Genomic DNA, 15,904 nt, shown 5'->3' on the forward strand with positions numbered 1-15,904 from the left:
AGCAGAGGTTGATGTGGCCCAACAAACTCACTGGAGTATGCCCCTTAGGCCAGGGTCAAGCAAAGTCGAGGCAGCAGGTAGTGGAAGCTCATTACTCTGGGAGTCCTGAGGTTTGAGCTCAAATAGGGCAACTGCCACCTAGTGAGCAGCCAGACTGCAGGCAAATCACATAACTTGTCCAAGCTTTAATTTCCTGTCTGTAAGATGAAGAGACTGAACCCCTTCCTACATCAACATTTGTAACATAAAAGGCTTCTGGAGTAGAGATCACCAAAACATTCCCTTCTGTGCCCCCCAAAGATTTGATACCAGGAGGCTCATTCCTGATCCTGCACAGGAGAAGGGTGAGTATGCCAGGCCTCTAAGGCTAAACCTAATCTTAGCCACAGATAATGAGCATGTTGAGCAAGGAACCCAAAATATGAGACCCGTCTGAGTGTGTATGATAAAACGCTTGGACTGCAGAGGAAAACTTCAATCCATTTACTAGGCAGACATTTATTGAGTAACAGCTAACACTGTGCTGTTACTATATGCCAGGCATGGTGCCAAGTCTGTTGCATGGATTGATTAGCTCTTTTATCCACACAATCACTCTATTTCCCCCATTTTATAGATGAAGAAACTGAGGCACAAAGCTATTAACTCATCCTGCTTGATAGATAACAGAGCCAAGATTCAAAGGCAAGTAATTTGCCTTCAGAATTCAAACACCGTCAAAATGAACAAGGCACTGGTACTGTGAGCGACACAGAAGGCAAAAAGCAAGGGCTTCCTCCTTATATATCCTTCTTAAAATTTTTTTCTATGGGGCGCCTGGGTGGTTCAGTGGGTTGAGCCTCTGCCTTCGGCTCATGTCATGATCTCAGGGTCCTGGGATCGAGCCCCGCATCAGGCTCTCTGCTCGGTGGGGAGCCTGCTTCCCACCCCCCACCTGCCTCTCTGTCTACTTGTGATCTCTGTCAAATAAATAAATAAATAAAATCTTTAAAAAAAATTTTTTTTTTCTAAATAGTTTAAACGTCTATTCCCAGAATCAATCCCTTTCTTCCCTCTGGTCTCACAACCTTTTACATACTGCATTTCAGTTTACTATCTCCACTTGTTGGCCTGCCTCCACATCCCTTCTCTCCCAAATTTCACTCTTCTTGAGGACAGAAAGCTTATATTTGATATCTTTGTATTTTCCATAGTTCCTAACAGGTAGCTGATGTTTTAAGAGGTCTGTTGAGTTAAACTGGGAAAACTGTTGTTCCATAGTGTAAAATCCCTCTCCTTTATGACTGAAGAAGAGCAACTGAGTGAAAACATTAAAAAAGTTCACGTGCAGGAGATGCCCAGTGTACCTGTTGGTGGGGTGACTATATAGCTCCACGTGTATACCTTTGGTTCACTTATTGGTCACAGGACAGCCTCTCTCTGACACTAACATTGAGGTGGTGTGCTGGAGTTGCAGGCGACCTCAGGGATTCTGGTCTAAACCACTCATTCAATATATGAGGCAGTAAGGACTCAGAAAGGGCTACAGACTTATCCAAAGTCACACAGGTATTTCATGGCAGGGCTGGAAACAGGAGTTCTGAAACCCAGGTCGTGTGCCCTGTTCTTCCATTTCAACATGCTGCTGCAGGAATTGCTGTCTGCCCTTTCTATAAATCTGAACCCCAAGGCCACACTGTCCTCATCCTGATACAATCACCTGGGTGAGAAGATTAGCGATAAGGCAGCCCTGAGCTCTGGGGTAGCACTGCTGGGCCTGCCCTTTGCAGGAAGGGGGAGTGAGTCTGGCCCAGCTGCAGTGGGGAGAGGAGGGGGTATGAGGATGTGGTCCAGGGTCTCAAGGAATCATAGACATTCAAGCTCCAGTCATTCCAAACCTCTTTTTGACTGAGGATAAATCAAGACAAAAGGGGCTCTCAATACATATTACATTTCCAAACTGAGTATCTTCCAAATACCCTGTGGACTTACAAATATTCCAGGCTTCACAATAAAGAAAATAAGACAGCAATGTTGGAGGCCATGTAATGGGCAGGGTTCTGGACTTGATCCAACAATCAAGTTTTGAGTCTCATCATTTCACAGAGTGATCCTATGTTCCACTTTATGCCAGCTATCCTGAGCAGTTATTAGTAGCATACATAATCAGTTTGTCACTTGAACTCTCTGAGCCTCAGTTCCCCATCTACAAAGTAAAGGGTTTTGAGTAAATATCTTTTGTTTTCTTTTCATTGGAAAATGCTTCAATTGTATGAATGTGGAGCTCAAAAGAACCCTCCTAGCTTCTTTTGTCTGGGCAGCTGAGAGCAAAGTCACCTATGGATTGGTGATTGCTGTTATTGACATTGAACTTTGGGCTTCAGGTTCACCATTGACAACCTGGGATTGACTAAAAATAATAAAATAAACCAGCTCTTCTGAATAATTTGTGAGAATTCATTAGAGCTCACTTCCTGAAGGAATAAATCATGTTAATTTCATTCATTTTTGGCATATGTTACAAATATTAAAATTGTTCTCGGCCCCCTGTGAGTCCTTCTTCCATTGCCCTACCAGTTTGTTTGTATTTAATATCCAACTAAAGGGAAGAGACAGGATTTTCTGATTTGGTTCTTAATTGGGGTAGTCAATTCACTGTCTCATATTTTGTTTTTTGGGTTTTTTTTTGTTTGTTTTGTTTTGTTTTGTTTTTCCCTGCCCATGTGGTTTCACAACCTCGTTTTCATGATAAAGAAATGGTGTTGGGGACAAGATTGTGGCAAGGCCACCTCAGTGTGCTCCTTGTTGTGGCTACCCCAGCAGTCAGCAGTCTCCCCTTTCCTCCTTTTCCCATATAAACATTCCCCTTACAGCCACTGACTCTTCCCTTCGAAATTCAAGTGCGTGTGTGCTTTATTTTGTCACTTCATTAAGCTTAAGAAGTCCTTGATGGCTGGAAGAGTATATAGTAATTCTCCAGATCTCCCACAATGCCCTGCACATAGTAGGTACTCAGTACATGCGTAAAAGAAGGAATTAATGCTTGAGGAAATCTAGAGTCCGAATCTGGAGTTCTGTATAAGAAATTGCCTATTTGTGAAATGCAAAAATTTGCCTCAATTTCTTTCTTTTTTTTTTTTTTTCACATTTCAGGCAGAGCCACATTGTAAACATATGACTTTGTAAACCACTTTATTTTTTACTGTTTTGATCTCACGTGTGTGGGGGCTCTTAAAGTGCTATTTGCTTCACTTTAAACCTTGCACCTTGGAGAGGCTGGATGATAAATGAGAGATGAATAATTCCTTATTGCTACTTATCTGCTAAATCTATAAACTAGTGTCAGCATTTACTCAGTTGGGTTTAAAGCTATGTCTGGTATACTTATTAACCTGCTTAAAATAAGCCATAAAAATGGGCTTGGTAGGCAGTTTTTTAAACTAATTTTTAAAAATTACATTGGTCATTTTCCACTAACTCATGGGATGACCTTTGGCAAATCACTTAACCTCCTTGGGGCTCACCTGCAGAATGAAGGCAGAGGAGGGGGGTGCGGCGGCAAGGGGGGACAGTGTGCTAGATCAGCTTTAGGAGACGTGCAGCTCTCTTATTCCTTTATTCCATGATTTTCAAATGAGGGAATTAAGGGATCCTGGGAACACCTATTAGAGCAATTACAAATCAGTTTATATGGACTATCCCATGAATCCTTGGCATATCCCTGGCGGGTGGGGGAGGCAGCGCTTGGTAGTTAAAGCAGGGCATTTTCAGTTGCATTCTGTTACTTATTAGTGCTGTGACCTTTGGCAATGCAACACTTCTGAGTCTCAGTGACCTCATCTATAAAACGGACACAATACTCCAATAACACATGGATTACTCCAGAGAGCAATCAACTGTGAAGATAAGTGTGACCTGTGTGTGAAAGCACTTTGATAGATGTTATTCACTCTCCCCAAATTTACATATGAGAGAACCATTTGAGGTACCGTTTGGTCTGTAGCAGGGTCAAGGGAAAAATTGTTTGACTTCTTTTATTCTACTTTGATTACATATTGAAATTATTTAAAAATTATATGGAGATTATGTAATCTTTATATAAAAAATATAGAAAGGTTGAGTCTTCAAGAAAAACTGGTGTCTGATGGGAAATTTCTGGGATAGTGATAGTGGTAAGAAAATCAGTCAATATCTTACTGGCCTAGAGACTTAGGAACTCCCAGCTAGTAGAAAATAAAGCATTTTCCAAAGGTTTTGAAAATATGTGCCCTTCCCAGCTCTGGTTCTCCTCACATCTCCTACCCTTTGGTCTGGGATGCACCCTGGCCATGTCAAGAGTACATAAGTTCTACCCAAGGATTTGGGTTTGATTTCCTTCAGAGACAAGTGTGGAGAAGACAGTAACTGTGGAAGATTTTTGTCATAGTGAATTCAGTCAGCAAAAGTGCCTGGAACATCCCTCCTCTGAGAATTATTCTTCAAGACAGAACTACCACCATGTCTGTAATGTGCAGGGGCTAGCAAATGTGACATGAAGATAAATATGGTGACTGACTGGGTTCTGCTGCCTTGTAGAGGAGAAGGGAAGAGATGAATAGTCTATGAAAGTGTAATTCTACAAAAACTAATTTTGGTGGTTCCACCAAAATTCTATTCATATTCCCTTACCACCAACCAGCCAACTAAACCTACACACAAAGGCTGACATTGATGTTAAAAAAAAAAAAAAAAAAAGTGTGGAGAAAGAGAATAGGAGTGGTATTTCAAGTCTATATTTCCTGCTGTATTCAGACTACAATTTTTAGTTGCTAAATGTTTATTGGCTAACTAACAACAATGAAACAGACCTCTAGTTTGATGTTACGTTTATCTTCTGTTGACCAAATGTGTTACATTCAATTAAAAGTCTCAGTAAAAGATCTTTTGAAGTTTTTTATAATTACTATTTTTAAGGAAACTCTATATACCCAGCATGGGGCTCAAACTTACTACCCCAAGATCTAGAGTTCCATGCTCCATCCACTGAGCCTCCCAGACATCCAAAAGGTTCCTTAAGTTTATGGTTCCTTAAGTTTAAATTTATTTTGTTACCATTCTTCCCCCAACTCCATTTCACACTCTGCTTATAAAGCAGGAGGAAAGCAGCCTTCATCTTTATAAACTCCTACTCCTTTACCTACAAATTAAAACTATTTCAGTGCAATAGAGGCACCTGACATTCATTAAAACCTGTCTTGTAACTCATTTGGTCTTCAGTCTCATTCTTAGCGGCTAACTTTGCTTCCACAAAGGTCTTCTTTTTGAATACCCTCTCCAGCTTTTGGGCCACCCCTAAAGGTCGGACTTTCCTCCCCTGTTCAAACTCTCCTCCCTTTCTTCCAGAATAATCAGCTTTTATTTGCAGCTGGACCAGCACCTGGCCTTACATTCCTGCACATCCTTCTGCCAGCAAAGGGAGTTTTGAGAAGACAAAAAGTTACAAGAACTTAGACTATGTTTTCAATTTCAGAAACACTCAAGGTTACAAGTGAAATTCTGAGACAATCTGGATGGCTGTGAAAACATTTTCTAAAGGGGGGAGGGAAAAATCACTCCTACCAACTGTAAATGTCCAGCCAGGAATCAAGTGTGGAGAACTATTTTTGGAGTTTGAGTCCATTGAGTTTCAGGGAAGTGAACCCTGAATTTTCTAAAATAGATACACTTATGTTGTAAGCACAATAGTCATGAAATCTTAGGAAGAGACATATGTTGAATCTGATCAATCCTCCCCACCCCTCTCAAAACATTTCTTTCTCTAATTTCAAAGAAACAGGAACTCATTGTAGTTCATTTGGAAAATACAGGAAAGCATATTAAGAACAAGAAAAACTATCCCTCACCACTCACCCACTGACAATAGTGTTTTCCCTTCCCCCACCTCTCTCCACCAGTTTCACACTGCATAGTGTTTTTGCAATCTTCTTTTTATTTTTTTATTTTTATTTTTTTAAAGATTCTATTTATTTATTTGACAGAGAGAGATCACAAGTAGATGGAGAGGCAGGCAGAGAGAGAGAGAGAGAGAGGGAAGCAGGCTCCCTTCTGTGCAGAGAGCCCGATGCGGGACTCGATCCCAGGACCCTGAGATCATGACCTGAGCCGAAGGCAGCGGCTTAACCCACTGAACCACCCAGGCGCCCCTTTATTTTTTTAAAATATGTAACATTTCTATATCGTTAACTATTTTTTATAGATTTTGTTTACTTATTTATTTGAGAGAGAGAGATTGAGAGAGATTGTGCTCAGGAATACAGGGGGAGAGGCACAAGCAGACTGGGCACTGAACATGGAGCCCACTGCCATGAAGGACTCAATCTCACAACCGTGACATCATGACCTGAGCTGAAACTGAGAGCCCAAGGCTGGTTCAACTGACTGAGGCACCCAAGTGTCCCTTTATGTCATTAAGTATTTTAAGGAAACATTGTGATGGCTAACTATGGGTTTTGCCTTATGTAAACAAGCTCTTACTGTTTAGAGTTCATGTTATTTTCTGCTTTTTGCTATAATAAATAGAAGTTTGAGGTATCCTTGTCAAACTGATATAAATTTTGGTAAGTAGAGCACCTTATAAGCCTCTGATTATTTCCTTGGGGTAAATTTCTATTACTGGAAAAGTGGGTCAAAGAATATGAACACTTATTAGGTTTTGGATCCATATTGCAAACTTGCCTTCTAGAAATGTTGCTTCCAAAATTTCCAGTACCACCAGCAGCATCAATTTTGTGTAAGATAACTTAAAAATATACTTATCAATTTGTCAGGCAAATTTCTATCCTTTACCAGACAAATTTAATTTCTGAAGGGCTTTGAAACTATGTGCAAGAAACAAAACAAACAAAACCACATGAAACCAAGGGGGATAGTGGTGCCTAGACGAATAAATCCCACTATGAAGATTATTTCAGGGACCAGGGAGAGGTTCTGCCTGTCCTGTGAAGTTTTTTTTGTTGTTGTTGTTGTTTTAAGACTTTATTTACTTATTTGAGAGAGAGAGAGAGAGACTAAGAGAGCAAGAGCATGCCTGAGTGGAGGAAGAGCAGAGGGAGAGGGAGAAGCAGAATCTCTGCTGAGCAGGGGGTCTGATCAAGGGCTTGGTCCCAGGACAGACTGAGCTGAAGGCAGATGTTAAAGGACTGAGCCACCCACATGCCCTGTACTGTAAAGTTTATGAGGAATTCATAAATGAAAAAGAAATGTTAAGAAATTTACCGAAGATAACACAGCCAGTAAGTAGTACAGATGGGATTCAAATCATATTATTGTAACACTGGAGTCCAAACTTTTACCTCTGACCCAGGGACAATTTGCACTTAGTGTTTCATCAGATCTAAAGTTTCCAGGACATTCTTTGTCATGATCGTATTGTCCAGAAATTGCCTTTTATAGCCTTTATGTTTTTAACCAGCAAATGAGAATAATCTCGGATTATCTACAAAGGGAAAGTTTATCTTTGAAGAAGGTGGCTCTCAACTTTGAAAAGCACATTCATACATCTTATTTCTTGCATATGCCAGAAATAGAAGAGAAATAACTCTCTTGATGCCACCCAGTTTGCAGGTGGTTGCATCGGGACCAGAAACAGACTCTGGTGATTCTTTGGCTACTGCCTATAGTGTTTTCCATGCTAACAGATATCCTCTATTGGACAAATGAGGATTAACTAAGGCCCATAGAGCCTTAAAGTTTCACGGGGATGGTGTCCAGAACCTGGGATCTCCCTTCCCAAGAGAAGTCTGAAGGGGAAGTAGCACAGCTGGGTTCTTGGGGTATTGTGGGTTGCAGCAGCTTGAGAGACTTAGCACTGTGAGCTTAGGTGTGGGCAGGCAGTGATGGTCTTCTCTCAGGGAAAGACCTGCCAGTCCAGTGAGTCACTTTCAAGTGGAAAACCCAGGCAGGAGTGATTATTACTGAGCCAGTTGAGGGTAGAGACTGTTGCTGGCCTTCTGGGGAGGGGATTCCTGCATTGAATGGAAGGCTGAAGCAGATAACCTCTGGGGCCCTTCTAGCTCCCGACGTCTCTGATTTGTATGTGTTGGAGTAAAGAAGTGAGCAGTCACGGGACTGGAATAGTTGATTTAGGGTCCCACCCCAGTCGCCAGTGGAGTTCTCATCTTGGGCAAATAATTTAACCTGTCAGTACAAGGCACAATGCCTGGCGCAGAGGAAAGCTCTGTAAATGTTTGCTGAATGAATGAACGAAAGAATGGTGGATGGATTTAAGTCTCTCAAGTCCCGAGGAATACTGGTGAATATTGGATTCTTCCAGTGCCCCTTGACTGGTGTGGAGTTTGAAAGAGACAATATAAAATATATTGAACTTCTTAAAAGGAAACGCGATCCCCTGAACCCAAAGGGATTCTAATTCATCTTTATACTGACAATGGGTAGAATTTTATTTACCAGTGTCAAGAAGCATACCATGAAGCGGTCAGTTTTGAGTCCACACAAAATTCTCTACTTCATTAATCCTTTCTGTCGCCAAATGGGGCAACTCAAAGCCTCCTAGAACAGGGTGGGGCAGCCAGACCGCATCCCTCCCTCTACCCCCGCCCCGATAAATGCCGAGGTCTAATGGATTGTTCAAGCCGCTGTCCAGATTAGATAGCGAGCCCCTTCGTTATCGTGGCTGGAGCAAACCCCGGCGGCCACTACGATGAGAGCTTTCTAAGGCAGCCCTGAGAAGCCTGGGGGAATCCAAAGGCCAAGGGAGAGCAGAGAGCTGCTGACAAATCCTGGGGCCCCAAGGCTGTTTCCACATAGAGCCTCTTCTCAGAACTTGCCCAGGACCCTCGATCCTGTACCCACTCCCATAGCATTTAAGGAAGCAGATATCTGATGTGGTCAGTAGTTACTATCTGAATTCTAGGGAGTACTAAGACAGTAACTCCTGAATTCTGCTTGTCAACTTTCAAGAAGCTAGGAACACTTGGAAGACACCCCCCCACCTTGATATCAGAGAGGCACATTTGCACAGCGACTACTACATCGGGAGGGCTGTATCTCTCCTAAATTTTTTGTTGTTTTTAAGTTACCCCAGAGGAAGCATAGCTGCCTTTCTGATCTCCCTTCCTAATTCTCTGTGCTCAAGTTTTTACCTGTTAATGACTGTTTCTTAAGGAAAAGTTTCTTTAGAGTTTTAAGTGTCTTAAAGAAACCTTAAGTTTTTTTTCTTATGAGTTATTTTTTTTCTGTCTCCAGTTATTATCTAAAAGTAAAAAAAAAATCTATTTATTAACACTTATAAAAAGAAAATTTCATGTATGCTCTAACAACAAATTCTACATAAAACAATGACAAATGCTCAAAATCATTATTTATCTACAAGGATATACTAATTGTTCTATCGTTATTAAGATAGAATTACTGTGATATAACAGAAAGCAAATAAAATCTTAGCTGGTGAACAAGGGAAAGTTATCTATTTATACCATATCAATTTCCTGTTAAATCTTGCAGTTAGTGAAAAGCCATAATAAATGGTGTGGCAGGACAAATCAGCTGGCTCAGTATGTAATGTTTCTACATTAAAAGAAAAAAACCTGCATCGTGGGTGGTTTTTTTTTTTTTTTTTTTTTTTTTTTGTGAATCAGTGGTGTTAGACACCCACCTAGTCATAGGAAAATGATTTTATAGTGTGCTATTTATTTAGAGGTGGAAATTTAAGAAATTTCTTAAGGGCAAACACGCAGCTACTGTTTAATTCAATATCCAGAAATTAAAATAACTCGCCAACAGGACGGCTTCTCATTCACCCAACAAGACATCTATATCCAGTAAGTTCTACATGGAAGCAGCACATCCAAATTAATAAAAACGAATTTACCATGAGGAGTAATGATCTAGAATTAGGATGAGAAAAGAACAAACGAGACACTGGAAATTTTAAAGGTGGAACGTGTGTCCGGGATCATCCCGCAGTCGCTAAAATCAGCAGGGTCTGCAGCCGACAAGGACCGGGCGAAACTGAAAGGCACTCAGGTAGAAAGAAAGAAAGAAAGAAAGAAAGAAAAGGCAAATTTTATAGATAAAGAACAAAGTGAAGGGGAAGGATTTTGATTAAGCTAGGAAAGGAAACGCAGGAATTGAATTAGAGGGAGAAGAACGAGAATCTTAGAGGGAGGCGGGGGTGGGTGAGGATGAACGAAGGAAAGGAGAAAACAAGGAAAGTTAAGACAATACTAAACGAATCAAGAAAATCCCTAAGACCCTTGCGTAGGCTGGATGAGAGAGAACAACACAACACAGTATCTAAAAAAAAAAAAAGCCGCAGCCATTCCACACTCCGCGCTGCCGAACACCGACCCCTGCGAACGCCTCACCCGGCGCCTGGACACCCGGCCCCCAGCGCGGGCATCTGCTCCAGGGATTGCCGCCCCTGCCCCTGCCCCTGGGCTTAGCGAACTGTGTGGTTTGGGAAGGGTCTGCGGGCAGTCTTTTCTAAGACCGGGAGGACGGGTGCTGGAGAACTGTCGAGTTTGCGGCCGAGAAATGATAAAAAAGACAGTGTCCTTCCCCAGAACTCCAGCTTGCCCGGGCCTGGGAATGCAGTGGCTTCTGCACAAGCCCCAGGTCCCGAAGCGTCGAGAATCGCTACTTCCGGCCTCCGCGCCGGCCGGGGACGAACCGAAAATATTAAGGCTCTTTGAACCGGGCTGAGGGAGAATCTCTGAACTCTGTGTCTGTAGCCACTAAGCCCTCTTGCTCGGGGTGCCATCCATGCCCCTTAGTAGTCCTCCGAGAAAGGACTGAACCAGTGCCTTGCGGACTGGAGTCGGATTCGCTGTGACCCTCGACTAGGGTGGGAAGGAGCTGTCTCTCTGCACAGGGATGCTGAGATGTAGAGCAGCCTAAGTCGTGGGGAGTGTGTGTGTGTGTGTGTGTGTGCGCGCGCGTGTGTAAGGAATTCCCGTTTAGATGAAACTCCTGTTGTAATTCTTGGCCTCTTCTGGAACCTTACGTGGGCGGTAGCGCCTGGAAAGACAGCAGAGGGACGCGGCTTCGCTCCCTCCTTGCTGCCCTGACCGAATGGGGGCAACAACGTTGGGGCGAGCGGGTCCAGGGTCGCGCCAGCCCCCGCACTTGGAAAGGCGCGTGCAGGCGGCGGGTGGATGCTCTGTCCCCCTTCTCCGCAGCTCCCGGGTCCCTCTCCGCGTTGAGCATCCCCCGGGCTCTGAGCTCCGCCAAAGGGCTCCCGCGGATAGGGCGATCCCGGACGCGTTTTGAGCAGTACCAGGGCCAGGCCCGAGGTCACAAGACTGATCGAGACCTGGACTCTGCAGTCTGCGGCCTGGGCTTTCTCAGCCATTAGCCCTGTTCGGGGACGTTGGATCCCGCTTGGATCCTGGGGCTGGAGAGGAGACCCTGGAGACAGCTGGAGCGATCCCCGTCCGAGGTGACCTGACCTATGCGGCGCCATAATGGTTGAAGGCATTCAAACCAATGTAACCTCGGCCTCGCCAGGAATAGAAATGATAAGAGGAAGTTCCGCTGCTAAGTGGCAAAGAACTCAAACGGTCTAGTTGTTTATTTGCAAAGATCCGCTGGTTCAAGAAGGTAGTGTCGCGCGCTCAGGGTTTCCTCTGAGCCTCCTGTTGTTCCAAGAGGCCTCTCCACCACCACCGCCTTTTTCTCCATCTGGTCACTCGGGCTTTGTACGGAAGGCTCAGCCGGAGGGACCAGAGGCTCAGGGAAGTTAAACGCACCCGACCGGACAGTAGCGTTCTTTGGGGCTTCCATCCCAGGCTGCATACTTCTCATTGGGGCTTGCCCTTGGCAAGGTCGTCTCTGATCAGGGGTCCTTGATTTGAGGCCCTTTGCGGGACACCCCAGCAATGTAACTTTGGGCAGAGTAATTTCTCCCGTCAAACGAGGTGTGGGAGAAACACCACCTCGATGTGAAATGAATTTGTAAACTTTGAAGCACCATCCAAAAGGGCTTAAAGCTGATCACTGATTAATACGGCCATCGCCTTTCTTTCTTTCTTTCTTTCTTTCTTTTTTTTTTTTTTGGCTTTAGGGGCAATTCTCCGCCTCTCTGAGGGGTCCCTGAAGCTTTATTGAGTTCACCTTATTTGGGAGTGTCCATTACCCACTCCCCGCTCTTCTGTCCCTTAAAAAAGGTTATTTTTCAATTCCTCTCCAAACTCTCGACGCGGTTAGGACTGGTCGTCCCAGACCCGGCCCATTAAGGCCTGCTCGGGACATTTTCAAGGTCGTTATTCCCTCTAGGCCGCGCCACGAGGACCCCACCCAGTCCGCTGGACCGGGTCCCTCTCCCCAGCTCCGGCTGCCTCCCGTACTGTGGCCCAGGGCTCCTGCCTTGCGCGCCCGATGCTGGCGCCCAGACTTGGAACTCAGCAGTCCGGGGTTGCTTTTCATTCCGCCGGCAGCCTTAAGAGGGCTGTTCCCTTTCCTACCCTCCGCCAGAGCCTGACGCCGCCGGGTTTATTGACCTTAGATCGGCTGCGGGGCTTATCAACCTCGGCCGAGCGTCCCGCGGCGCACGACCCACCACCCTCTACCCCCCAACCCCCAGAGGCACGGTGGGAGACCTTCTTAAGTTTTTCTAGAAACCTGTCCTTGCCGCCCCATCCCGACTCCGTTCCCAGAACCCACAGAAAAATCGCCTGATTCTTGTGATTCTGAAGAGAAGCGAGGCAGAGCTTTGAGGGCCACGGACATTTTCCCGTGTCGCCCTTTTATCTAGATAAGGCAGGTGAAAGTGCCTCCCTCCCTCCCAATTATTCGGATAATTGTCTCGAATCTCCACTTGGTGCTGTGTTTAGACAGTTGGAGATTGATGGTTTGAATTTCTTCAGTATCTGTCCTACCTCAGCCCTCAACACCCTCTTCTCTACTGTCCCCAGCCCTAAAACATCTCTGGGCTTAGACATACAGACTGTAAGTTTACGTCTTATAAATCGCTTGGCAAATATAACTAGGCATTAGAAAGTCATTTGAAATGGATATTTTATTGGGCTTGAAAAATAGAACAAGGATAAAGAGCAATGTACTACCATTTCCTCAATACCAACCCCACAAAACTCTTACCTCCCCCCTGCATTGAACGGGCCAATGCAAAATCACTTTTACAGACAAATTCTTTAGAAGACAGAGGGAATGTCTATGTCACTAAAAATGACCTGCAATGTATTCTGTAAAAAATTCATAAACTGGGATTTAAAAATATCCATTTACTACAGGCCGATTTATCAAAATAAGACTAATAGAAACAAAACAATTATCACTACTACTAATAAACAAACCTAACCGATTTTGTGATGATAGAGTGTGAGATTCTAGCAGCCTTTCACAGTAAGGTTTTCCCTTATTTTCAGATCAGCACTTCCTTAATCTTGCACAGCTAAAGACCTTTCAATTTCCTTTAATTTTGGCGAATATGCAAAAGAGTGAGAATGTCTGCACAGGAAGAAAAGAGAAGTTGGGGGGAGAGAGAGGGGGAACAGGAGCTATGTCGGGGGAAGATAAGTAAAGCAGATGAGTGTAAATTTTGAAACAGCTTTTTAATTCACCCTGCTGGAAGCAAGGCTTCGGGAGAGGGAAACATGAAGGAACAATTATCCATTCTCTGCTAGTATTTGTAGTCAGTGCACAGACACCAAGAAGCTTTGCACTAAATCCTATCCAATTCCAAAATAGCATTTGCTTAGTCCTATAGAGTTAAAATATGCCATAGTCTTTGGGCAAGGGGAGGACTATCAGACAAGCAGTTGATTTTGAACTCTGCCAGAGCCTTAGCTGTCAGGTAATGCTTCACTGTGACTCCCAGTCTTCTCCTTCTCCACTGTGTCTTCTCAAAGCTGCTCCTCTTGTCTTTACCCTCATCTGTCCTTTTCTTTTGGACTCAGCCCTTTCCTCTGCTACAGATAGAATTCAAAGCTCCTTTGCCCCAGCTCTGGATTTAGAGGAAGCAGAGGTAATTTTGACTTGGGAGCAAAAGCATATGCAGCCAAGCTCTTCAAAGCATGATGTGGGCTTTGTACAATCATTGCGGTTCACTTGCAAAACCCACCACTCCTCCTCCTCCCCATTACATACCTGGCTCCAGGATAAATGAAAAATTAAACCCTACACCTATCCTGGCTGACCCTTGGCCTGTAAAGAGGCAAAGCAAAGTGTCAACTTCTGAGGCCTATTCACGATCTAGCCAATGAAGCCAACAGGAAACACTGGTGAGACTTTCTGCCCTGAAAGCATACCGGACAGGTCTGACATGGGTCAGGAAGGTTTGCCTTAGTTTTCTCAGGGGTTCTCAAGACCGAGCATCAGCAGCACAGCCCCCTGGGTGAGGGGGAAGCCTAGTGATCTGGGTGTGTCCGGGGAAGCAAAGGCAAGAGCCCCCCACCCCCCCAGCACCTGGTCAAATGTGTTTAATTGTGTGGTATGTATTTGTTTACTTTTTCTTAGGAGATGGACCATTCCCATCGATTTCTGGTTGTTGGAGTGGGAGGCTGAACCCGGAAATGGAGAAACTAAAATGCTACCAGGTTGTGAGAAAGAGAAAGAGAAAAAGTGGGAAAGGAAGCCTTGCCTCCGCGGCCTGGCCCGCCAATATTCTCCTCCTTTTTTCCTGTCCTCGAAAGTCTGAGGGCTTCTTGCTCATCCTCAGGCACGCACTGGTAGGTCCTTTCTCTCCCCCTTTCCTCCACCTCCCCTTTCCCCACATTTCTCCGACTCAGCGCTCCCTCCGACCATCTATTCCAGCGGCTCTGGGCCCTCCTGGTAGCCTGCATCTCCTTCTCTCCCCCGATGGAGGGTCCCCCCAGGAAGGCCAGGAAAGGACTTACCCACGGTGGGAGAGGCTCCCCGCCGCCGAGTGCAAGGCAGATTCTCAGGAACGGTCTCCCTCCCTCAGTCTCAGGGATTCCAGGCTGCTCTCAGCCGGGTGGGAGGGAGGCGTTGTGAGCTGCGTCTCCCAGCTCCCTCGGAGCTCCCAGCTTTCCCCTCGGAATTAGATAACAGGAAAAATAGATAAGAGAAGTGGTTCATTAATTCAGCAAGCATTTTTTTTGGGTGGGGGGAGGGGTGGTTTGTATACAAGTGGAAGGAAACCCTGTTAGGGAACATGTTCCTAGTAGGACATTTTTTAAAAAGTCAATGTTCACAAGGTTCCAGAGATGCTTCCAGAAGGTCACTCAGAAGGACTGAGATGGGCAGGAAACAAACTTAAGGAAACACCATTTGTGGGGAAAAGTGCTGGCTGCACAGCAGGAGGCTTCTTCACCCCAAGTCTCTCTCAGAGGCTTCTCCTGCCTTCCTGAGGTATATGCTGGCTGCTTCCCATGGCCAGCTTTGGTGCCACCGACCCCTGAGGGTCAAAATCACAGTAAAGGCAGTACTGCTCTTGCTAGTATGGCAATCCAAAATAACAGATTTTCAAAGCACTAGTTCCTGTAGAATTTCCAGAGCTCCTCACAACAGGAGCAGGTGGGCAGATCATGTAACAGTAAGAGAGAATTGAGACAATTGAACTCAGAGAGGTTAGAAATGGGACCGTGGCCCAGTCACCCAGCAAGGAAGGGGTATGTGATTCATTGATTCCTCACCTGGCCATAAAGAACTCACTATGTTTTTAGAGTTGGAAGAATCCTCAGAATTCCAGTCTCCTATCCAGAGCAGGAATCCCCAGTGAGGTGATTATCTGTACTCTGTTTGAATACTCCCGGTATGGGGAGCTCATCACTCTACATTGCATGGAGGTACAGCTCTATTGGCTGCCACACTTCCCAGTCCCCCAAATGATGCAGGATTGCAGGGCTGTGCCAGTCACACAAAAAGAAATGAGGTGGTGGCTGTGGCCTGATTGGAGACATCAGGCAACCAGGTGAGAATTCTACCCACTCAGGCCTTGCATGAGTTA

The 15,904-nt window shown here is 44.8% G+C and overlaps 1 protein-coding gene across 2 annotated transcripts in view; it reads right to left on the minus strand.

Annotated features, from left to right (window-relative positions):
- GATA4 (GATA binding protein 4) overlaps nucleotides 1-15,110 on the minus strand; it is an 82,775-nt gene extending 67,665 nt beyond the window's left edge. For both annotated transcript variants that reach the window (XM_032332256.1, XM_032332254.1), the window contains exon 1: nucleotides 14,832-15,110. The gene's annotated coding sequence lies outside the window, so the exon portion shown is untranslated. The remainder of the gene's footprint in view (nucleotides 1-14,831) is intronic.
- Nucleotides 15,111-15,904: the final 794 nt, after the last annotated feature.

Source organism: Mustela erminea, chromosome 2, assembly GCF_009829155.1.
Source record: "Mustela erminea isolate mMusErm1 chromosome 2, mMusErm1.Pri, whole genome shotgun sequence".
In the NCBI taxonomy this organism is placed as follows: Eukaryota; Metazoa; Chordata; class Mammalia; order Carnivora; family Mustelidae; genus Mustela; species Mustela erminea.